At 37.6% G+C, this 24722-nt stretch overlaps 1 pseudogene; it reads left to right on the top strand.

Moving 5' to 3' along the window:
- Positions 1-23503: 23503 nt before the first annotated feature.
- On the top strand, positions 23504-23633 carry LOC125779803 (small nucleolar RNA U3; annotated as a pseudogene).
- Positions 23634-24722: the final 1089 nt, after the last annotated feature.

Raw genomic sequence — 24722 nt, 5'->3', positions numbered from 1 at the left:
GCCACATTGATCGAAGTATTTTCACTTGAAGACACTTTAGACACTGCAGGGTTACAGCGGCGCGACGCACCGCACGCGCGTCCGCACGAGCTTGACTTATACGCGCGTAATAACAATAGGTTAGGTACCTAAGTACCATATTCTTCCTAGATACTTTGTATCTAACGGGTGATTTTTTTGAGGTTAGGATTTTCATGCATTAGTATTTGACAGATCACGTGGGATTTCAGACATGGTGTTAAAGAGAAAGATGCTCAGTATGCTTTGACATTTCATCATGAATAGACTTACTAACGAGCAACGCTTGCAAATCATTGAATTTTATTACCAAAATCAGTGTTCGGTTCTTTTCTTTTTTATCGACAAATTTTGTTCAGCGATGAGGCTCATTTCTGGTTGAATGGCTACGTAAATAAGCAAAATTGCCGCATTTGGGGTGAAGAGCAACCAGAAGCCGTTCAAGAACTGCCCATGCATCCCGAAAAATGCACTGTTTGGTGTGGTTTGTACGCTGGTGGAATCATTGGACCGTATTTTTTCAAAGATGCTGTTGGACGCAACGTTACGGTGAATGGCGATCGCTATCGTTCGATGCTAACAAACTTTTTGTTGCCAAAAATGGAAGAACTGAACTTGGTTGACATGTGGTTTCAACAAGATGGCGCTACATGCCACACAGCTCGCGATTCTATGGCCATTTTGAGGGAAAACTTCGGACAACAATTCATCTCAAGAAATGGACCCGTAAGTTGGCCACCAAGATCATGCGATTTAACGCCTTTAGACTATTTTTGTGGGGCTACGTCAAGTCTAAAGTCTACAGAAATAAGCCAGCAACTATTCCAGCTTTGGAAGACAACATTTCCGAAGAAATTCGGGCTATTCCGGCCGAAATGCTCGAAAAAGTTGCCCAAAATTGGACTTTCCGAATGGACCACCTAAGACGCAGCCGCGGTCAACATTTAAATGAAATTATCTTCAAAAAGTAAATGTCATGAACCAATCTAACGTTTCAAATAAAGAACCGATGAGATTTTGCAAATTTTATGCGTTTTTTTTTAAAAAAAAGTTATCAAGCTCTTAAAAAATCACCCTTTACGATGTACGAAATTATTTATACTTTGATACGCAAAAATAGTGATTTAGGAAGATTATATAAGCATACGGTTAAGGTACTTTGCATTTGAGTTATTTCTTTTTAATCTTGTTGTTATCAGTGATTTTATTGGCACGATTTGCCGTCCTTAATATCTGGCCGCCCTAGGCCCGGGCCTACTGGGCCTTAGGGCAAATCCGCCACTGGCTGTGTACTAGCCTGACGACGGAGGCTTTTCTTGCGGCGTTTGCTCGCTTCGTCGGACGACGTGGCTTTCCATCAAAAATAATGAGCGATAATGGCAAACCCTTTATCGGAGCACAACAAGTTACAGGAAAACAATTTGTAGATTTCATAAAACAAGTCTCACCTGACATTGTCCAAAAATACGCTCCGCAAGGTATCAATTGGCAGTTCATTCCCCGCGCTCCTCATATGGGCGGTTTATGGGAATCGGCTGTAAAAAGCTTTAAAACTCATTTCAAGAAGCTAGCTGGCAACTATAAATTCAATTATGAAGAGTTCACGACATTGTTAATTAGAATTGAAGCCGTTCTCAACTTACAGCCTCTCGCATCTCTCTCGCAAGATCCGTCAGACTTCACTGCCCTCACTCCCGGCCATTTTCTTAAAGGAGCGCCCATTCTGGCCACACCTGAGCCAGGCATGGAGACGCTCTCCTTATTAAACAGATGGGAAAGTATTAAAATTCTCCATCATGAATTCAGACGCCGATGGAAAGAAGATTATTTAAAGGACCTCCACAGAAGGTACCGGTGGAAAACTCTGGAAAAAGCGCCTCAGCTTGGAGATTGTGTCTTGATCAATGACGATTGTCTCCCCTCAACCGAATGGCGGCTTGGGCGCATAGCTCCGACGGTCAATTTCTACGTAGTCGATCTCCGCACGCAAACTGGAACATTAACCAGGCTGGTCGTTAAACTATGCTTTTTGCCAACAGCCCAAAAAACCGATATATAAACCGTAAACAATAACCGAAAAAAATCACAAAATATACCATAAACAATAATTTATTAAAACCAAAATTAACATAAAAGGGTCGATCCATATGACGACCCGCTCATGCCCCACCACGTGACAATATAGTTCACCACTATATTTCACAAATATCTAATGACAATAACCTCTTCTATAGATAAATATGGATATCGATGCGGCAACAACACCAACACCCCACGCCCTGGGGCTGCCCCAACACCAGCGCCGCGAACCATTACGTCAACAACGCCGTCAACCGCTGCACGCAGTGCAACCCGAGCAACCCCGACGTCGCGACAGAATGAGCTACCTCGCACCTCGTGTTGTCGTTCTCACAGGTCGCCACACTGCGGCATATTTAAAGGGATGCCACCTCAGCAACGCCAGTAGGTTGCCCTGAGTTGCCTGTCGCCTACTCATACAACACAGGAGTGTACGTCCGTATTTGCCTAGTGGGGCCAGGATGGCTAAATGAGTATCAGCCTTCCCCCTTCTGGCCGTCATCACATCTTATATGCAACATTGGTTACTCGCATTATTCACCACGGTCTAACATACACGCTATGACATCACACACCATCACGTACTTTCGCAGAACCAAATTACAAAAGGACAAACAACATGAAAAAAATCACTCTGGCGATTCGACATCTATCCGATCAACACGATTCCGTTTTTGGCTACCTTTTTTTCGCTAACATATTGTTAAAGTTGAAATTTTATATATGTACTTATGTTCAGAAATAACTTCTAACGTTTCTTCCGCTTTTTAAATTCAAAGTTTTATATTCTATACTTTATGAAACAATAAATTACGAAATTGATAACCACTTGAAGTGAAGCGAACGAATTCCTTTTATTAAAAGTTTTGGGTGAAGTTATATGGTGAGTGCGGAAAAGGTGCTCCATAAGATAGACCACGATACCGTTGACGATGAGTAAAACATTCTTTTCGTAGGTCAATCCTTTCGTAAGTTTGGTCTTAGGACTTGTTTGTAGTTAGAACGAAAGATTTTTTTTTAATTTCATTTATACATTAAAACTAGTTCCAATAAAAGGAAGAACTAACAAGCAACTTGAATATGACTCAAACGTATAATTACAAAATTACAAAACTGCTATGAGAGTATTGGCTAACTTGAAAGATCGCGAGGTTTGAGGCGTTTGAGCCGTCTTGGTGGTCCATCTCTAGAAGTTAACATGGATACTTCTTCGTTACAATGCTGTAGCAATCTTGCGCTATGTGTTGTTGCAATTTTTAATATTTCTGCGTTAACCGAGTTTACGCCTAGATCACGCTCTATATCAGCACATCTACAAAACCAAGGCTCTTTTACAATTAGTCTTAGTACTTTGTTTTGAAATTGTGAATGACTTTCTTATTGTTTGCGTTAGTACATCCCCAGAGTTGGGCACCATAGCTCTATATCGATCGGAATTGCTTATAGATAAGTAACTTATTTTCGATGGATAACACTGATTTGTTACTGATTAACCAATTATAATTTTTAAGTCGGATGTCCAGCTCCTTACGTTTGTTTTTTTACGTGAACTTTCCACCGTAGCTTAGAGTCAAGCGTCATTCCTAAGTATTTAGCGGAATTTAAGGACGGTATTCGTGCACCGTCTATGAAAATTGGTAAGTGCTGTATCTTGTGTATGTGAAAACAATGTGTACAGACTTTGCTTCATTCAGTTTTACCTGCCATTTCTTTGCCCATTGTAGGACTTTATTCACAGCTTTTTGGAGATTAGTAGTGGACTCGTGTTCCCTATTACCAACAGCAAGCAACGCGGTATCATCTGCAAATATTGCTGTTGTATAATTGCCGTCTACTGGCAGGTCGTACGTGAATAGAATATAAATAAGAGTGTTCACCACACTACGTTGTGGAACTCCAGCTTTTATTTCCCTAAGGATGGAATATTTGTCTCCTTGTTTAACGCGAAAGTAGCGATCTGATAAATACGATTTTATGATGTCATAATGCTGTTTCTTTACTTTAAACTTTATCGAACGCTTTTGCAACATCCAAAAACACGGCAGAACAGATTTTTTTTTTCCTCAAAGACTTTTTCAATAATGTGTGTTATCCTGTGTTTTTTTTTTTTTTTTTTAAGTAGGGGGAAGCATCGAAAGCCGAAGTGCGGAACTTTAATCCGCTCAACCTAACCTACTCCCAACTCACGACTCTCCCACGGAACATCCGGCTAGGTATTACTTCGTGGGAGGGACTAGACATTTAAGTCTCCTCTATTGCGCGGACTAACGGACACCTCGTCTGTTGAAAAGATCTCAGTTTGGTCATTATGAACGCTGACGCTTCGCTGACAGCTTTCCATTTATCAGTCGACTGACACATGAGTGTCGTTAAATTATCGACCGTAAAACTACCACCGAGTGTGGTTTTTAGATTTTCCCTTGTATTCGAAAATCGAGGGCAATAAAATAAAACATGTTCAGAGTCTTCTATATGCTCTGTACACGTCGGACAGTTCGGACGACTAACGTCATTGTGGAATCTGAAAAGGTAGCTTCTAAAGCAACCATGTCCACTAAGTATTTGGGTCAGATAGAAATCTAAGTCCCCATGTCGTCTGTCAATCCACGAATGGATGTCCGGTATAAGTCGATGGGTCCAGCGCCCTTTGGATGAGGAAATCCACCGCTCCTGCCACATTCTAGTGCTCTTGTTTCTCTCCTCTGTCCTCGCCGAGACAGTTTTAGGCGTTGATAATTGATACAAACGCTCGAGTTCATCTCCCTGGATGGGCGGCATGCTGGCTAACACTTCAGCAGCATCGGTTGATATAGTCCGGAAAGCACTTATTACCCGGATTGCAGAAAGTCTATGCACTGCAATTACTTTTTTGGCATACGCTTTTATATCCATTGCCTGTATCCATACTGGTGCCGCATACAGTATTACGGAACTCATTGCCTTCGCTATTAAGAATCGCCGGCTGGAACGCACACAGCCTCTATTGGTCATCAATCTCGATAGGGCATTATAAATTTTGTTTGCCTTGGCGGAAGAATACTCCAAGTGTTCTTTAAATTTTAATTTGGAATCTAATATTACTCCCAGATACTTAAATTGCGGCTGCGAAGTAATCTTGCATTCCCCAATGGTGAGCTCTATTCGTTCTTCTATCTTCCTAGTGCTTATCAGTAAAACTTCTGTCTTTTCCTCCGCCAGTTTCAGACTCATAGAAGAAAACCATTGACGTAGATTATTTATGCACTCATTGCATTTATCTCTCAGGTCGGCTAATTGTTTGGCGACTGCTACCACCATGAGATCGTCCGCATAAGCTACTAGTTTCACGTCCGTTGGTTGCTGTATTCTTAGCACCCCGTCATACATAAGGTTCCGTAATAGTGGGCCTTACACTGAGCCTTGGGGTACTCCACTCGTGATAGAGTAGCTCTTGGTGCCTTCATCCGTATCAAAAAACAGCTTTATGTTTTTAAAGTAACTCGTTATTATATTTATAAGGTATTCAGGGGCCCGTATTTCATCCAGGGCATTGATTATGTCTGCCCAGTTAGCCGAGTTGAAGGCATTCTTGACATCCAGCGTAATCAGCGCGCAGTACTTTTTTGTGCCACCTTTCCATCTTTTGCCACTTACTGCACATTTCGCAATATCGACGACTTCTCGTAGTGCGTCTATAGTGGATCTCTTTTTTATGAAGCCATATTGTCTCTCTGATAATCCGCCGGTTTTTTGGATTGCTAATTCCAAGCGGTTTCTTACAATGCTTTCGTACACTTTCCCAATCGTGTCGAGCATGCAAAGAGGTCGATAAGAAGAAGGTTCTTCAGGTGGCTTTTTTGGTTTCGGGAGTAGAACCAGGCGCTGTATCTTCCACGGATCGGGGAACACCTCTTCTAATATACACGAATTGTACATGTTATCAAATAAACTGGGTCTAAGAGTTATGGCTTCTTTAAGGGCTCTATTTGGTATACCATCTATTCCTGGCGCTTTGGAGTTTTTAATATTTTTCGCAATAGCCAGTAGTTCGTCTTCTGTGACTAATAGAGGTGGCTCCGTAGCTTCGTTTCGCTTAATATAAGAAATGGAGGCATGTGTCGGGAATAACGCTTCGACAACATTTTTCATAAACAATGCGTTGTTAAGTTGCTGCGACTTATTTTTGAATTTCGACATACAAATTTTGCATGCCGATCCCCAGGGGTCTATGTTTGCTTCTTCACATAGCTTTTCGAAACAGGATCTCTTACTACGGATAATGGCTGACTTCAAGAGCTTTTTTTGGCATTTAAATGCCTCTCTGAGGCAGATTTCATTTTCCCCTCCCTGGTTTCTCTGTGCGCGACGTCTAGCTGAGTGACAGAGCTTCCTCAGCTTGGCAATTTCGTCGCTCCACCAGTATACCGACTTTCGATTGTTATTGTATCTCGTCCTGCGCATAGTTGCGTCGCATGCTGCAACTAGTTCCGTCTGCACAGCGGATACTAATTGGGTGGCGTCTTCGCCTAGTGCCTTTGCCGCACTCCAGACGCTCTCAAAGACGTCAGTATCAAATTCCTTTTCACGCCAACTACGTTTTCGAGAGGTATTTCTCTGAAACAGTTCCCTTTCTTGGGTTAACGAAACATCAGCGATTATAGCCATATGGTCGCTATTTGTGTAAATATCTGATACCTTCCACTTAATATGTCTGCTAAGCGTATCGTTCGCAAATATTAGGTCTATTATAGAGCCTTTATTACCCTTTTGAAACGTATTTTTTGTGCCATTGTTTAGAATCGTGAGGTTTGTTTGACTCAAAAATTCTAGAATGAAGCGACCACGGTGATTTGTAATTCTGCTACCCCAAGCAGTAGACCATGCGGTAAAATCACCCGCTATTATTATTGGCAATTTGTTTCTGGTCCCTAGAGACAACTCCAGGAGAAAATCTTCAAATTCTTTAATTGTTGCGCTAGGACGAGCACAGCAGCTTACAAAATATATACCTTGTATCTTCGCCCATGTAAAGCCATTATGAGCTTCTTTGGAGCGGGATGAGAAAGCTTGTCCTTTGCAGGCCCATATTGCTGCCTTGCCACTTTTATTTTTACACCAAGAGCTTTCCGAACGCTGTCTATATGGCTCACTTAGCAAGGCGACATCTATGTTCTCTTCTTTAACTGTTTGTTTTAGCAGATCTTGTGCTGCAGCGCAGTGATTAAGGTTTAGCTGTAATAACCTCATTTTTTCATTGTTTTCATCACTTCTACGTACTTCGGACATGTCGTACTTAAGACAGAGTGCTCTCCTTTGCAAAGCATACAGCTCGGGGCATTTTTGCACACTTTTGCTAAGTGCCCAGCGGCTCCGCAGCGCGTACAGAGGGCTGACCGGTCAGTCTGACTGATACATTTGTGTGCTCTATGACCCAGTTGAAAGCACCTAAAACATCGGGTAATGGGTGAGTATTCTCTAAGACGACAGATAGACCACCCTATCTTCACTTTGCCCAATTTTAGTGCAACTTTAGCGTCTTGAGCACGCAGACAAATGAGAGCTATTTGTGTGCCACTTCGGGTTTTCCTCATATTTTTGACGTTGGATTTCTCTAGGTTTTGGAACCCACACTCTTTTTTAGTGCCTCGCAAATTTCTTTCGCTGTTGTAATTTCGTCCAAGTCCTTACACACTATTGTAACGTTATGGGTTTTTGGCTGTATCAGCGCCATTTCACCCATCGCTCCTTCTAAGACGGTTTTAAATGATTCGGCTCTCTTGTCTGCCTGATTTTTCAACTCGATGAGTAGGTCTCCTATCATCGTCTTCCGTATGTAGGTCACGTTTGATCCAAACTCTTCAAGGCCGCTGTCGTTTTTTATCTTACGGAGAATATCAGCATAAGACGCACCCTCTTTTTTGGTTATAATGATGGCGTCCGGTTTCATTCTAATTTTCTTCTGAATCGGTTTCTTCCTTTTCACAACGTCCACTAATTTTTCACCTGCGCCCTGTTGGCCCGTAATATTTTCCTGTATTACTTTTGTGGGCTCACTGGCCATTTGTTGCACCTTCTCAGTAGCTCTTTTCGGTTTCTTCGTTGGGGGTAAGTCTCCCGATACTTCACGCAGCCGCTTTGGGGTATTCCTTTACTTATATTTTCAATGGTTGGCAACGCCTAACCAAAAGCAAAACGAAAACAGGGACAAAACGAAAACAGAGAACAGCTGATTAATCAAATCAAAACGGCAGATTAAAAGAAATATTTGCTCGTTTTGATGTGATTTGCTGTTAGTAGGGGAAATGGATAATAAATTAAAACTAAAAAATTTACAAATTTGCCACGAAAAAGAACAGGTATGTACAAATAAATTTTTGTTTAAAACAAATTATACTTATCTATTTCACTAGGCTTATTATTAATTTGAATCCTCCGGATTTCCGGTAAGTGCTAAGACAAAATCTAGTGTGCTGTCACTGTGAAAACTGGGATTATTCCGTGAACAATCCTAGAGCGCAAAAAAACACTTCCACTCGCATATGAATCTTATACATATGTCTTATACATATGTGTGTTATCCTGTGGATTTGATCAATCGTAGAATGGTTGGCTCGAAACCCAAACTGATGCGCTGGAATTATGGTTTTTCGTTCAATGATGTTATTGAGACGTTTCATGAGAATTTTCTCAAAAAGCTTCGGTATTATCGGTAGAAGTGATATGGGCCTGTAAGAAGATAAATCATATCCTGGTTTTCCTGGCTTTGGAATCATGATAATTTCAGCAATTTTCCAATAAGTTGGCACGTATTTAAGATAAAAAGCCGCGGTAATAATGTTGGTAATTTTTACTATACTTATTGGAGGAAGCTGTTTTAGGACCTCGGCAGTAATCAGGTCGTAACCGGGCGATTTTTTGTTTTTCAAATTTTTGATTTCCTCACTTAGCTCACTGCTTGTGCAACTTGAGATTTCTTCGCTTTCTTGACTGGAAGCAGTAGGATAATCTACGTGTGTTTCATGTGGGGGGAAATGTTGGCTAAATAATCCGAAAATACTTCTGCTTTTTTGAATCGTCTCTGGCCCAGCTATCAGCACTTATTTTAATGGGACATACTTGAGTTTCTGGTGTTTGTAATCTTTTACAACTTTTCCAGAGAGAGTAGTCGGAATTTCTTCCATTGTTTAGGGACCAAAGATATTTTGCGAAACTTCCATTTTTAAACCTTTCAATTTTTCGATTAAGATATTTAGAAACTTTATTTAAAATGGATTTATCAGCTGGGCAACGACTTTGATACAACTTACGTCGTATCTTTCTCTTTAATGTAATAATTTCTTTTATATCATTGGGATATTGAGAGTCAACAGCAATTTTCCTTAATTCTGGTGTACTTTTCCAAGCTGCGAGCTGCATATTTGTTGTAAAGTGTAAAACTTCAGATTCCAACTGGTCTGTATTTAATATAGAGTCATATTTACTTTCATAACGTTCCATGATCATTCTAAAGAATTCCCAATCCATACGTTTATTATACAAGGCCGCGGTTTTGTCTTTAAAGATGACGGTTTCGCTATAGGTTAAATAGATCGGAGAATGAACCCAGTTAAGGTCATAACCCTGATTGATCGACAAGTAATTCCGGGATAATTTTCCCACAATGAAAAAATCTATCAGGTCTGGAACCTTTTGATTATCTTATGGCCAATGTGATGGTAAGCTCGTCGAAAATGCGTAACTTCCGGTTGACTGCAGTGCTTTGTAGACTTCTCTCCCCTTTGTAGTCGTAAGCCTTGAACCCCAGTGCGTGTTCTTTGCGTTGAAATCTCCACCCATTATGAATCTATACCTGCGTCTGTTTATTAAGTGTTGGTACTCTTCAAATTGGATTTGATGCCTTGGAGGACTGTACACAGGGGTAAGTGAGAGTGGACTTTTAAATCCGTAAATAGTCACTGTTGTAGCTTGAAACTTATCAGTTGAAAGTTTTTCTTCCTCAAAATGTTTAATCGTATTTTTAAATAATACTAGCTGGCCCCGCAGCCGTTGTCTTGCTTGAAATTATGTGTTTTGAAATGAAAAGAAAGTTGAATTTATCATTTCATTTTTTTTTTTTTCAATGTAACGCAGCTTCATAAACAAAATTTTTTGGTTTCTGTTCCGGTGTACAGAAAAGATGGCTTTCCAACTCGTGTGCACGCCACGTATATCTGGCCGTGTGAAAAACATAGAATTTCCAAACTTATTGCACACACTATGCGACTATCCTTGTGTCCTGTTGAGTGTCATCTCAAATGCAATTTTCGCTGGAAACTGAAATGGCAAATCGTTGGAACTCAAAGAAATTCGTTGAATCAAGCATTCAGCCTTTTTTATTCGATAGCTGCGTCACAATCAGTCGGGTTCCATTACATAGTTTCGGCGCTTGCAGATTGCAAAACATAATAACGACAGATCAAACTTTGAGACGCAAATGATGCGGTGGCATACCAAGCCTCTCCAAAGAATTTAGAAACTCCACTGGATAATTCACGGCGACGTCTTCAATGGAAAGACGATCGGTCGATTTGTATGAGCGCAAGTCTTCCGGAATTTGACTTTGAATCTTCCAGTTTAAGTCAAGAACATCTGTATTTTTTGGCAGTTAATATTGCGCGTGCATTAAGGAATCATAGTTACGATAATTTGGCCAATGTCCGAAGATTGGTGATGAGTTCATCTTTCGTGAATTGATAAACCGCAGATAGAATTGATATCAAACCACCGGAAGCATCAACCGGAATTGACCCATTTCCAATTTTTAGCGAATACGATGTAAAATGTCTTCGACAATGTCATTTTTGTTCGTATCTCATAATTGACGCGGATTTAAAGGCTGATATGGTGAAATGATTATCGCGAAAAGTGTGCGATCTTCATTTGCATTCGAAGTAGCTATCGCATCGTCCAACGTTTGTTTCCACTGATTATCGTGTTCAAGCAATTGTAATTGCACACACCATACCATTCACAGCACGCAATACGCCGCGTACATTAATCAGTAGCAACCGAAGGTAGAAGCAATCATCGTTTTTTGGGTGGGTTGTGCAAATTCATCCTAATGCATTAGTTGAGAACACACCTGAATGTGCATCTACTGTTCGGTCTTGCCATGAATGCAAGGTATTTTCAAATAGAGCAATGTTCTCGTAAGCGGATCACTGACGAAAGTTGAGAAAAAAACTCGTCAATGTTAGTTTTGTTGTTGGCGGTGTTACCACCGGCTGTAATGTATTCTCTGGGCTGAAATAAACTCTTTGGCCAATCTCCATATTAACTGCGAGACACACAACAATCGGAAACCGTTCATGAATTGCAAAAGTAAATATCCTACAAAGCGCTTTATTGCAGTTCACGTATGGACCGTATCGTTAAGATCATTGACCGCCATGTTGCTTCCCTTGGTGACGTACTTACAAACGTATTTTATAGATTACACCAAACTGCAATACTAAACATTGATATGAGTTTTGAATGTGAATTAGACAACAGTGGAGAATATAGTACGAACCATATGGTGTCAACTTCGATCTTCACTACTCTAAGTTGTATGGTCGTCTGATGAGCTACGACGATAGAGTGGATATCCATCATTTCCAGTTTGCGATTCCGAAAGAAAAGCAAGCGGATAGTGTTTCGTGCATTTATTGTTAGACATATAAACCGAAAAGGGTCCATGAACCATATTGCTTTCCACCACTTCATATAATACTGGATCTTTCTCTACATCAGGAATTTCCAGAGAAATGATTTCATCAATTTGATCTGGTGTAACCATCATCCAAAGAAGAATATGTGCGTGCGGCAAACCTCTCTTTTGCCACTCAACAGAGTACATCTAGCTAAAGTCAATCAAACATCGTAACTGTTGTTTGAAAAGTCGTGCTGTGCCATCGTGACGATCGCTTACTGATTGACCGCGATCCATAATTCCGCACATATGTCACCGCATCCTGGGAGTACTTCCTGCCTTGTCTTAGGCTGCAATACTTTGATGTCAAAAAGAACACCGACCGATATTAGGGCGATCTCTTGGTGGCTTCGTAACAAATTTCAATCTGAAATTGACCTCTTTGTGTGAAACACACGTAAAGTTTTCACTGAATAATTTTCAATTGTTCAATTCACCTCCTGTCGTAAAGCATCGTAAATCGTAAAATTATAAAAAAAAAAGTGTAAAAATTTATAATTTTACGATGCTTTACGACAGGTTGTGAATTGAACAAATAATTTTTCTTTTGAATAGCCGGAATAAAAAAGCAAGCGATCGAGACTGAACTATTCAAATAATTTCCAAATCAAAATATTGAAAAACAAAACAGAAATTGAAAAAAAATGTTTATGGAAAAAAGTTACTTTTTGGAATTATCCAATTTGCCGACTTTTCATGAAAAGTATAAGATGTTTTTATTTCTAAACCTTCCTTAATCCACAACAAACAACCTCTTAAAATTTCATCAATATTGGTTCAGCCGTTCTCTTAGCGTTACTAATGAACAAACATTCATTCGTTTGTATGAGAAAAAGAAAAGGGCTGTTTTTAGGGGTTTTCCGGCAATTATTCGAATAATCCCTGAACCTAAACGAATATTTTAAAAAAAGAATTATCAAATTTTGTTCAGTCGTATTAAAGTTATGAGCGTACATACTTACATTTTGGCGATTCATTTTTACATACATACATATTTATATAGACGAAGATGTAGGGTTGTTTTTATTGTTTTTTTTTTTTGAAGAAATGAAATATTGAAATGATTCCTACAAACATGAATTTTGAACAAATGCTTATGATTTGAAATATAATTTTTGTATTTATGAGTTGTATTAAATTTTGACATAAAGAGATAAAAAGTATCCTATGTCCGTCTCCTGGCTCTAAGCTACCTCCCTACCAATTTTCAGCCAAATCTGTTCTGCCGTTCTTGAGTTATAAGTGATGTAACTAACACGACTTTCTTTTATATAACTATATAGATTGCGCTTCCGCCACGGGCGCAATTGCTGGGATGAATTGTATGGTAAGTTTCATAGTTTTTAATTTTAAAATTTGTGTTTGTGACGTAAAATGTGTCTCCGATATCATATACGTATACATATTCGTATACATATACGTCAACATTTTCTGAGTTCAATACAATTTTGATTTCATTCTTATGTTTGATTAACCCATTTGAGTTCCATAAAAGAGTTTTTATAGATTTAGACATCTTTGGTATTGAAAATATATTTTTCAAGCTTGCATAAGCGATTTTGTAAGGAAGTGTTGAATTCGTCTTGTTTGTTGAGTTTCTGTAAGATCTGTGATAAAATGCTGTTATTGGATTGAATATTATCATTATTATTTGCTTTTAAACATGAGCAAAAGTAGATTTTTTTGATGTTTCATCTGTAATTTTAGGATTTTCTTGTCGATGATGTTCATTGATTTTCTTTCCGATGTCTACAGGACCCTCTACCTTTGGGGCTAGACCATCATCTGTTTTGTGGCCGATTGTGTTAGCTCGTATTTTTTGTAATTCTTTGGCAAAAAGGCACCCTTGATAGTTGGCTGGATGTGCTTCGCCACAGTTACAGCATTTAGGCTGCTGCTTCTCTGGTTTCGAACATTCAGATGTCTTATGCTTACCGGCACATTTAACGCAACTTCGTGTTTTGCCACAATAGTTTTGTATGTGTACAAATGACAGGCAATGTTTGCATTGTGGTATCATCTTAGGCAATTTTACCGGTTAAATAGAAATAATTGAATTTAAAATAGTTTGGGTTTCGTAAATCTTTTTTATGTTCTCCATCGGATCGAATGTTACCAAAAACATGTCGAGGGGAGTTTTAGTCTTCCATTGACAGCACTCAGTGCATATAATCCTTGCTCTTTCAAGTCATCAATAATCGATTTTGGATCATAAGAATTGTGCAAATTTTTTACAATGACCCTAATTGGCCGCTTTTGCTTGTTCTCAAAGCTATACCAAGATATATTTCTACTCGAAAGTGCTTTTGATATGCATCTGTAGTGCTCTATAGAGAAAATATTCACTTTGTATATTTCATTATTTAGAGTTTAATGGTAAAATTGTTTTTTGCCTCAGATTTTGCAATTGTATATTTGTAGTTGCTGATAATTACTGCCGTTGGCATATCCAGACACCATAATTGGTGGAGGCCGCGAACTATTTTTTGGGGTAATCGGTTTTGATTTGGCTTTAACTTCTTTTTCCGGAAGATCAGGAGAATACTCCGCTTTCCGTTTTTTAGCTGACCTTTTTTTAAGAATCCATTCCGTTTCTGTAGCTAGTTCTTCTTCATCCGTTGAGAATTCAACCTTATTTCCAAATTCGGAATTTTCTTTACATCGGTTGACTTCAGCTTTATATTTTCGGTTTTTAAAGAATTTACTTCCAGTGAGAGTTTTTTACAAATTTGTTCCATTTCCTCTAGCTTTTTTGATAGTTCTTCGATTGTAACATCCTTTTTGGCAGTTTTATTTAATTTACCCCATCCTGGAGGCAGTGTCTTAATAATTGGCATTGCTTTTAAAATTTGCTTATAGTTATATTCATACAAACAATTAAAAATATAAATACAAAATAAACAATACTTGGCAACTCCAAAATTCAGTTGCCTTGCGGATAATTATTGATAAAAAACTTTAATATACTTTTAGGCTATAAAGTATAAGTAATTTTTTGTGGCGCCAAAAAAGTCTCCAAAACAGCTGATGGTTTTCACCTCTGTGTCCAACAAAAAGTGATATCGGCGAAATAGCAAACCTTCCAATCCAAATTAGTCAGTGGTTGTAAGTTGCTGCAGAGATAAAGAGATGTTTAACTCCTTTAACAATTGGTAAACGTCAAAACCACCTAAACTTTGACAGCTAATCGAGTTCAGGAGGTTTTGACGATTAGCAATTGGAAAAGAGGGATGACCTGATTAAAATCCCGCCAAATTATTATTCGAATGGAGACATTTTTAATTTTTTTTTCTCCATTTGTAACGGCCATTAGTTCGAAGAATAGCGGAAGCGAAACAGCACGTAAGTTGAAAGATGTGAGTATATTTTAACTTTTATTAAATAAACTTGCATTTATTTAATACGTTTTTATTTTATTTTACAGATAAAATGCCGAAAACAACCAGCAGTTGGAGAAAATGTATTGTTGGCTGCAACGAGGGAGGAAGAACAATTAGTTTTCCAAACAGTGGAACGGACCTCGAACAGTGAGTGAAAAACATTAAATAGTGCAAAAAGTGTTTGTGAATTTGTGAAAAATTCCGATGAAATAAGTGTTTCAATTCTGCAATGAAAATACATTTTGGATAATGAAATTGAATTTCCGTGTGTTTTTAAGTGTAATGTGCTGAACAAGTAGAGCGCGACAGACTGCAACCGACATCTGTCAAATATTAAAATACACACGTTCTTATGGACACAGTTATGTAGTCGTGCAGCTGCCTCAATAACTGTGTCCTTAAGAATATGTGTACTTTAATATTTTACAAATGTGGCTTGCCTCCTGTCGCGCTCTATTTGTTCAGAGCGTAACTGTCAATTTATTGCCATTGCCGTTAATTAACTAAATAAATTGTTTTAAAGTAACGTATTATCATTGAATATTTATGGTAGTCATAAAAAAAATTCTACTTTAAAATATTCATTAAATATGCACTTTTTGCACTATTATTATTATTATTATACATATTTTATAGTTATACTAGCTGACCCCGCAGCCGTTGTCCTGCGCGAAATTATGTGTTTTGAAATGAAAAGACAAAAATTCATATTTTATTGATAATCATTTATTTGCTATTTGTCTATATTTTTCTTCAATGTAACGCAGCTTGATAAACAAAATTTTTTGGTTTCTGTTCCGGTGCGTAAATGTACAGAGAAGATGGTTTTCCAACTCTTGAGCACGCCACGTATATCTGGCCGTGTGAAAAACATAGCATTTCCAAATGTATGCCACCCACTATGCGACTATTCTGTTGATCGTCATTTTAAATTCAATTTTCACTGGAAACGGAATACTTTTGAACCGAATTGGCAAATCGTTAGAACTCAAAAGAAATCCGTAGAATCAAGCATTCTGTCCCTTATATTTGATAGGTGCATCACAATCAGATTGCGATGATGCGGTGGCATACCAGGCCTCTCCAAAGAATTTACAAATTCCACTGGTAATTCACGGTGTCGTCTTCATTGTCAGACGATCGATCGATTTGTATGATTGCAAGTCTCCTGGAATTTGACTTTGAATTTTCCAGTTTAAGTCAACAACATAGGTATTTGTGGCAGCTAAGATTGCTCGTACACTCAAGGAATCGTACTTACGACAGTTTGGCCAATGTTCGTATAAACATTCGTGATGAGTCCATCTTTCGTGAATTGATAAACGGCATATGGGATTGATATCAGACCATGGGAAGTATCAATCAGTATTGACCCATTTCCAATTCTTAGCGTATGCAATGTAAAATGTCTTCGGCAATGTAATTTTTGGTCGTATCCCATAACGCGGATTTGAAGGCTGATCATCGCGAAATGTGTGTGAACTTCAGTGGCATTCGTTTTTCGGGTGGATTGTGTAAGTTCATTCTAATGCATTAGTTGAGAACACACCTGGATGTCCATCTACTGGATGACCCTGCTTTCTGCGTAACAATTTCTTCGATGATGCATCCCATGCATAATATCAACGTATTTCGAATAGAGCAATGTTCTCGCAAACGGATCACTGACGGAAGTTGAGAAAAAACTCGCTAATGTTAATTTTGTTGCTGGTGGTATTTCTGTTGACTGTATTGTATTCTCTGGGTTGAAATAGACTCTTTGGTCATTCCCCAAATTAACTTCGAGACGCACAACAGTCGGAAAACGTTCATGAATTTCAAAAGAAATATCCTACAAAGCACTTTATTTCAGTTCACGTATCGACCGTGTCGTTTAAAACCAATAACCGCCATGTTGCTTCCTATGGTGACGTATTTACAAACGCATTTTATCGATTGCACCAAACTACATTACGCAACATTCACATGACTTTTGAATGTGAATTAGACAATAGTGGCGAATATGGTACGACCCATGTGTTGTCAACTTTCGATATTTACGCCGATAGAGTGGATATCCATCATTTCCAGCTTGTGTTTCAGAAAAGCACATGGATAATGTTTCGCGCATTTATTGTCAGGCATACAAACCGAAGTGTGATTGTGGTGTCCGCAAGGTCCATGAACCATGTTGGTTTTCGTCACTTCATATAATACTGGATCTTTCTCTGCATCATTAATTTCCGCAGAAATGAGTTCATCAATTTGATCTGGTGTGACAACCATCCACCATCCAAAGAAGAATATGTACGTGCGGCAAACCTCTCTTTTGCTACTCAACAGAGTACATTTAGCATCTAACAGTACCACATATACCTACCCTACTCCAAGATAAACTCCATGAAACATCGTAACTGTTGTTTGAAAAGTCGTGCTGTGACATCGTGACGATCGCTTGCTTATTGACCGCGATCCATAATTCCGCACGTATGTCACCGCATCCTGGGAGTACTTCTTGCCTTGCCTTGCCTTTGGCTGCCATACTTTGATGGACCGATATTAGGGCGACCTCTTCGTGGCTTCGTAACAAATTTCAATCTGCAATTGACCTCTTTGTGTGAAACGCACGTAAAGTTTTCACTGAATAATTTTTCTTTTCAATAGCCGGAATAAAAAAGCAAGCGACCGAAATTGAACTATTCAAATAATTTACAAATCAAAATATTGAAAAACAAAACACACAAAAATGTTTATGGAAAAAAGATACTTTTTGGAATTATCCTAAAAAAAAAAGTATTCTCGTTGTTTGGGCGGAGACCTATCCGAATTGGTGGTAATCACCGAAATCGGTCCAGGCGTTCTCTAGTTATAAGCTTAGTAACTAACATCACTTTCTTTTATAGATATTAAGCGATGTGATAAAAACTTGATCCACAGATATCGCCTTTTTCTTTGGCATCGTTTTGTTTAATACATGTTTACACCAATTTAAGGTTTGAATATTGGATACTGCGATGGGAGCGCCATCTATCGGTCAAACATTTCAAATTTAAAAATTGATTAAAAATGAAAAAATAATTTAAAAAACATTTTCCAATGGACCAAATTGTAAATATAAACCATTCCCGAATCTCCTTGAACGTACACACAAAATTTCATCAAAATCGGTCCATCCGTTTAGGAGCAATCCCAAGGCAAACACACGGTCAGAAGATTTATATATATAAAGATATAACATTTTGTATTTTATTTTGTTTCTTTTAATAGGCGTAAATGTTAGCTCAAACGTTTAGGTGTTTTTGAAGATTTGAATGAAAAAACACCTAAACACATTTTTGCGTGCGAGCGGCATCTTTCCAATGAAATGCGTTACGCAAAAAAATTGCGTCCCAGAGCCATTCCGGACATAAATTTAATTAATTAGCCAATACTTAACGCCCCAAATTCTGACAATACAATTGAAATAGGCGTTGAAGATTTTTTTCTCCAAATGGAAGGATCTGCCTCAAATGCAAGCGGCAGCTGCTTCCGCTTTTAGAAAGGGAAGACCGCGCAAATATTTTAGAGCCTCTGCCACTTCTTGAGGAGGAACTACGGCTACGCTCGCTATGTCATGTTGTCCGAATGGACGAAAACACTCCAGCTCTGAAAGTATTCGACGCAGTACCCGCCGCGAGAAGCAGAGGAAGAGGAAGACCTCCACTCCATTGGAAGGACCACGTGGAGAAGGACCTGGCTTCGCTTGAAATATCCAATTGGCGCCACGCAGCGAAAAGAAGAAACGACTGGCGCGCGGTTGTTAACTCGGCTATAATCGCGTAAGCGGTGTCTCGCCAATTAAGAAAAAGAAGAAGTTCATTTAGGGAAGAGTCAGATCTTCTTGAGATAGTTTGCAGAAAATTTCTTTCTCAGTTAGGTGCTTGTATTAGGAGTAGTTTTTTAAATAGTAATCGCCAAAGTCACGGTTGGCGATATGATACTTTTCTTAAAACTTTAGCTTTGGGTGTATTTTTTTTTCACCAATCGCTTACCGCTACCTAAAGCACCAACTTAGTTTTCCCTCGGAAATTACGTTACATAATTTTGTCGCAGATTAGCCTCGTTTTCCAGGTCGCACCCAAAGCAGCACACAGTCTTTACAAATTAGGAGTAAAGGATTTTCTTTCGAACAAAAGTTCATATCAGTTTCTTGTGATAAAATGTCTCTGAAATGTCATTTGCAGTATGATAGAAAATTTGATAGGGTGATAGTTTTTAAGATTATGGCGATGAAAATCGCACATCTAGAATAGCCACAACTGCAATGACCATAATAGTGCAAGGTATTGGTGGGGAACCTTGGGGAACCCACCCGTTAGGTTATTTCTTTATTAGAGTCTCATGTAAAGGGGATGTCCTCAAGAAATATATTCTTGAAGCCATTACCCAACTTCAAAATACAGGGCTAGTTCCTTGCCATTTTGTTTGTGACCAGGTTACGAATTTTCAAAATTTAGCTAATTTGTTAGGTGTTTCAATGTCACGGCCTTTTTTCAACGTTAATGGTAAGAACATATGTTTTTTTACAATAGCCCCCATTTATTAAAATGTTGTCGAAACTGCTGACAAAATATGAAAAATAAAGTTGACTTTAAAAGTAGTCGCGCATGTTGGTCAGATATAGTCCATTTTTATAAAAAGGACTCTAAGTCGAGTTATCGGTGTTCGCATAAATTAACCGATGCTCATATTTACCCCAATACCTTTCAAAAAATGAAAGTTAAATTCGCGTCTCAAGTATTAAGTAATACGGTCGCATACCTGAAGCTTTATCTTTACAGCTCGGGAGTCTTAAGCTCAAATAGTATGAGCTTTATTAATACCGCGGATTTCGTTTCTTTTTTCAATAAATTATTCGATATCTTTAATAGTAGTTTCACTGAGGTCATTGTACCCACTAAAAAAGTTTTTATAAGTTCCCCAGAGCAAAACCATATTAATAGTTTAAGACGATTGTGGCGATTGCTGTCACACTCAGGATTTCCTTACCTGAAGGCAAGACGACTATGTCAGGACAGCTTAGAGGATTTTTTTGGTCAGATTAGAAGTAGTGGAGGTACTAGAGTCAGTCCTTTCATGTTCTCTAGTTTCTTTAGGATGTCGTGGGGCTTACGTTACATAAATATCGTAACAAAAGGTAACTGTGCGCTGCCTTTAGAACCCAAAGCCACAGTTATTTCAGAACATAGCCATAATGTTTTGTGTGCAATGATTCCGTTTTAAGTGACCTTTCTTGGCAGGATTTCCAGGGTTTACAACGGCCCGAACACTCCATTGTTAGATCCATTAATTTAGATAGTACGAGTAGTTTAGAATATTAATTTTTTAAAATAAAAAGCTTTTAATTATTTTTGCGGCTACCTTTATTTGAAAATTTTTAAAATGCACACATGCCTTCTGCCATTACCTTATTTAGGAGATGAATTTCCTTCAGATGAATTCATCTTCATACACCAAAACAGATCGATAAATGCAACTTAGTGAAGCCGCCTGAAGAATTTGTTGCATTTATTAATTACTTAGAAATAAAATTTGTTTTATCTTCCTTTTTTAGTGGTTGCAATGAGCTAAATATTTTATACTAAAATAAGATTTTTTTAAGCAGATTCGCATTAAGAGGCTCTAAAGTTAGAACGATAAAGATTAGAAAGTTTTTAATTACAAATTAGAATTTTGGGTTTAAATATTTGCATTTGTATATATGTTTATTTTTAAAGTTTTAAGTATTACATATATTAATATACTGTGATATGAAGTGATATTGTTTTTATTTTTTTTTTATACTATTATATATGATTTGTTATCGTTTTGTTTTTTTTTTTCATTTTTTTATGTAAATAAATTTTTAATGGGTGATATAGGCCTATTGGGGAACTGAGCACCCAAAAATAACTTCGGTAACGCTCCCTTTAGGTGGTGTGGAAAATGCGAATTGGGTGCTTTATTTAAAATGCCCAAAAAATAGCTTTTTTTCTGATCTGGCTACAATGGAAAATGTTATAAACGCTTATTTTGAGGCGCTCTCACGCTAGAATAAGTTAAACATTCCTTTTATTCCTGGTTGCTGCTTATCCACTCCAATACACCTGATTACCGCGCTTTGGATTTTCCGGATTGATGAGCTGATTTTGATAATTTTCTGCCTTTTTCCACCGAAATTATTTAATTTTTCTTGCACGCACAATTACACCAAGCGAAAGATGATAATCGATATTAGTCATGGTGACTATCGATTTGTATTTTTTTATTTCTCCGGGAACTTTTCCCATTGACACTATTGCTGTAGAAAACAACCAAAGAAATTCCGTTTTGTGTAAATTCTCGATGTCAGGGTATATTGCATCTATTAAAATTTCTAACATATGGTTTATTTGGCTTAGAGAGTCATCCAGAAGAATATTACAAATAGTGCTTACATTTGGAGTGAGAAAAATTCCTTCCCAAGTTTAAGCTGTTAGTGTAGAAAATCACCATCAGTATTTCCATGAACAATTCGTACGTAATTTTGTATTTTCAATCGAAGTCCCTAAGTGCGACGGTGTTATTGACAGGAAGAGTCTGTCGGAAATCTGCAAGAAATACAAAAGTTGTCCCTCCTATGACAGCAAAGGAGTTTATAAGGTGTTTTAATGTTCTGCTCACGGCCTACGTATGTATGTATGTGCTTTATGGCTCATGGTGCATTTAACTGCTAACGCTATCTTCCCTGATTGTCTTATTCTAGCAAGTCTTAAATTTGCATGAAACGTCTTTCCAGTGCCCTGACACATCCAAAAAATTGTGGTTTTTGTTATTATTCACGCTATAACTAGATAGATCTAGACCTTTTGGGCAATTCAAAATGAAAAATAGTTAAACTGTACCAATTTATTTGCTTAAATTCTATAAACATGTAATTGAAAATTTATAAGAACTACTGCAGTCAAACTCTTATTTTTGGGTTGAATTACCTGCTATACGAATTTGAAGACTATATTCTAGCAAGACTTATTTAAATCCGCACATGACTTCTACGTAGTGGAAAGACCGCTCGACTCACCTTTTATAACGGTGGCATTTATACATATACAAGGGGTTTTTGCCTGATAGGGACGTTGCGTTGCAGGTAAACCATTTTTAAATTATCTTGTTTATTTCTAACAAAATTCTAAACTTTAAAAATATATGTTGACTTATGCAAATTTTTTCTCTACTCCATTTTTTAGTTTGTACAATTTTCATTTTCCTACTTTTTAAGGTTTTGTTGAGCTTCATTTTTGTGAAATCGCCACATCTAATTCGTATTTACAGTGCGTGCCATATTGAAATTTACGTAATTATCTCTTTTCTCTCTGTACGAGCTGGATGCTAAAAAATGTAAACAAAGAGATATGCATATATATTTCACTTGGCATTGCACATTTTGCTCGAACCTTTCAGAATTTAATCTGCCTTATCAGTGTGTTGCAGCTTAGCTAAACGTTAAATGGCATTCTCTGTTATAAGAATGATATATATACATATATATGATTTTTTTCTTAATACGAGTATATGGTCGTAAGTCCGTTAAAATTTATCAATTTCTGATTTCTTTTGTTTACAAACCAGGCCAATTTTTATTTCATGCAACGGTTTAGTCAGCTATAGCGAACACACAAAAACACAAGTAATTTTTACATATAAGATGCCCTCTATTTTAAATGTCGATGAAAACAATAAAATAAAAAGTTATAAAATACCGTCCGACACCGTCGTCTGCCCGTTTGGGTCACCGTTGTTTGTGATGTGCAACGCCAAGTACTCATAAACTTTCGCCATTAAAATAATCTTATATACGAGGGCTGTCCGATAAATAACCGACCTAACCATGATGCACGCGACTTTTTCAAAGTTTTGAAGTTATACTTCTTATACGACGCCGGAAAAGGTTGCGATAGATTCTGGTTGCGCAACCTTCCATATAAAAGTAACGCAAAGTTGCGCAACCTCGCTCCATTCATATGAATGTAACGCAACCTTGTCTGCGAAGATGTGCGAGCAGCAAGCGAAGCGGTGACAATCGGCAATCGTTTGTTCGTTTCTTTCGGCACAGCTCGGCCGACACAACAACACAACACAATGTTGCCATGCTTATGCTGTTGTTGTTTTTGTAGAACAATGTTTCAATTTTTGGTTGGTGACATATTCACATGTGTGCGCATATGTATGTTTGTATGCTTGTGCATTATTGAAGTTATAGTTCTTTTTCTTTCGTTTGCCTTTCTGCGAATTCTCAACTATTTTGTGTGACTTTTAATTGAAATACTCTGCATTGGCCTTTCAGAATCACACAGAATCATTTCTGTGGTTTTTGAAATTGACCCACGAGGACGAGGTATATCGTTTTATCTGGGAGCGTGAGATTTAAGAAAATCGCTCGCTTACAAGGGATAAAACGACTTCTGAGTGGCGATTTTAATGAATAAATTCACAAAATCATTTCTGTGCTTTTGGAAATCAATACTAATAAATATTTTTTCTTACTAATAGAAAATAAATTTATCACAGCAATATACATAAACATATACATAATATTGCTGTGATAAATTTAATTTCTATTAGTAAGCAAAAAATTAATAATACATTTATTAAGACTATACTTCTCAGGGCATCACAGCAATGTTATGTATATGTATATACATATTATGCATATGTATTGCTGTGATAAATTTATTGCGAAAGCAAATGTTCTACAAAGTATGTATATTTCTATACTTAAACAAAATTATTAGAACCATCGTATGTTTCTTGCATTCATAACCAAATCATACTTAAGTCAGCGCAACCTAATTGTCAATGGTGGTGTTGGTGGTAAGCGCTTGGAAGGTCAAGATGCTAACACAGGTCCCAGGTTCGAATCCCGACAGAATAAATTTTTAATTTTTTGCTTTTAACATCGTATACTATAAAAATAAATATTTTTCTTTATTTCAATTTCTATTAGTAAGAAAAATATTTATTTGTATAGTATACGATGTTAAAAGGCATACATCTTCTATCCTATCCTGTGTATCTGCACATGCTCATATGAGTGTATGTATACGCATGTGCGCGCATTGACTTGCATGTTCATACATTCATATATACTTATATGTACATATATTTGCATACATTGCCGAACAAATAAATCACAAGCATACAAACATACATATGTGTACACATATGAATATGTCACCTACAAAAAAAATCTTCACAAGTCAATCCGGCAGCCAAATTGGCGAAGAACAAAAGAGAGATGATTACGCTGCATATTCTCTTCCGCAACGAAGAGACGGAACTACTTTCTGAGTCAAAATTCATTCATTTAGACTTTGCTTTATTCTTCATTTTATGTGCATAATAAATTTATAAAATGTGAATTTAAGTTTTCTAGTTTTCTTTCATACAAAATGATATGCATTTCTGAATATCACTAAGAAGTATAACTTCATCCGCGCGTAGGGACTCCACGCACCTTTTTTTATTTTTTTTATTTTTCTACATAGTCTCCTTGTAACTCC

This window comes from Bactrocera dorsalis, chromosome 6 (assembly GCF_023373825.1).
Source record: "Bactrocera dorsalis isolate Fly_Bdor chromosome 6, ASM2337382v1, whole genome shotgun sequence".
In the NCBI taxonomy this organism is placed as follows: domain Eukaryota; kingdom Metazoa; phylum Arthropoda; class Insecta; order Diptera; family Tephritidae; genus Bactrocera; species Bactrocera dorsalis.
Note: the sequence above shows the minus strand (reverse complement) of the source record. Positions and strands in the feature narration are given on the sequence as shown.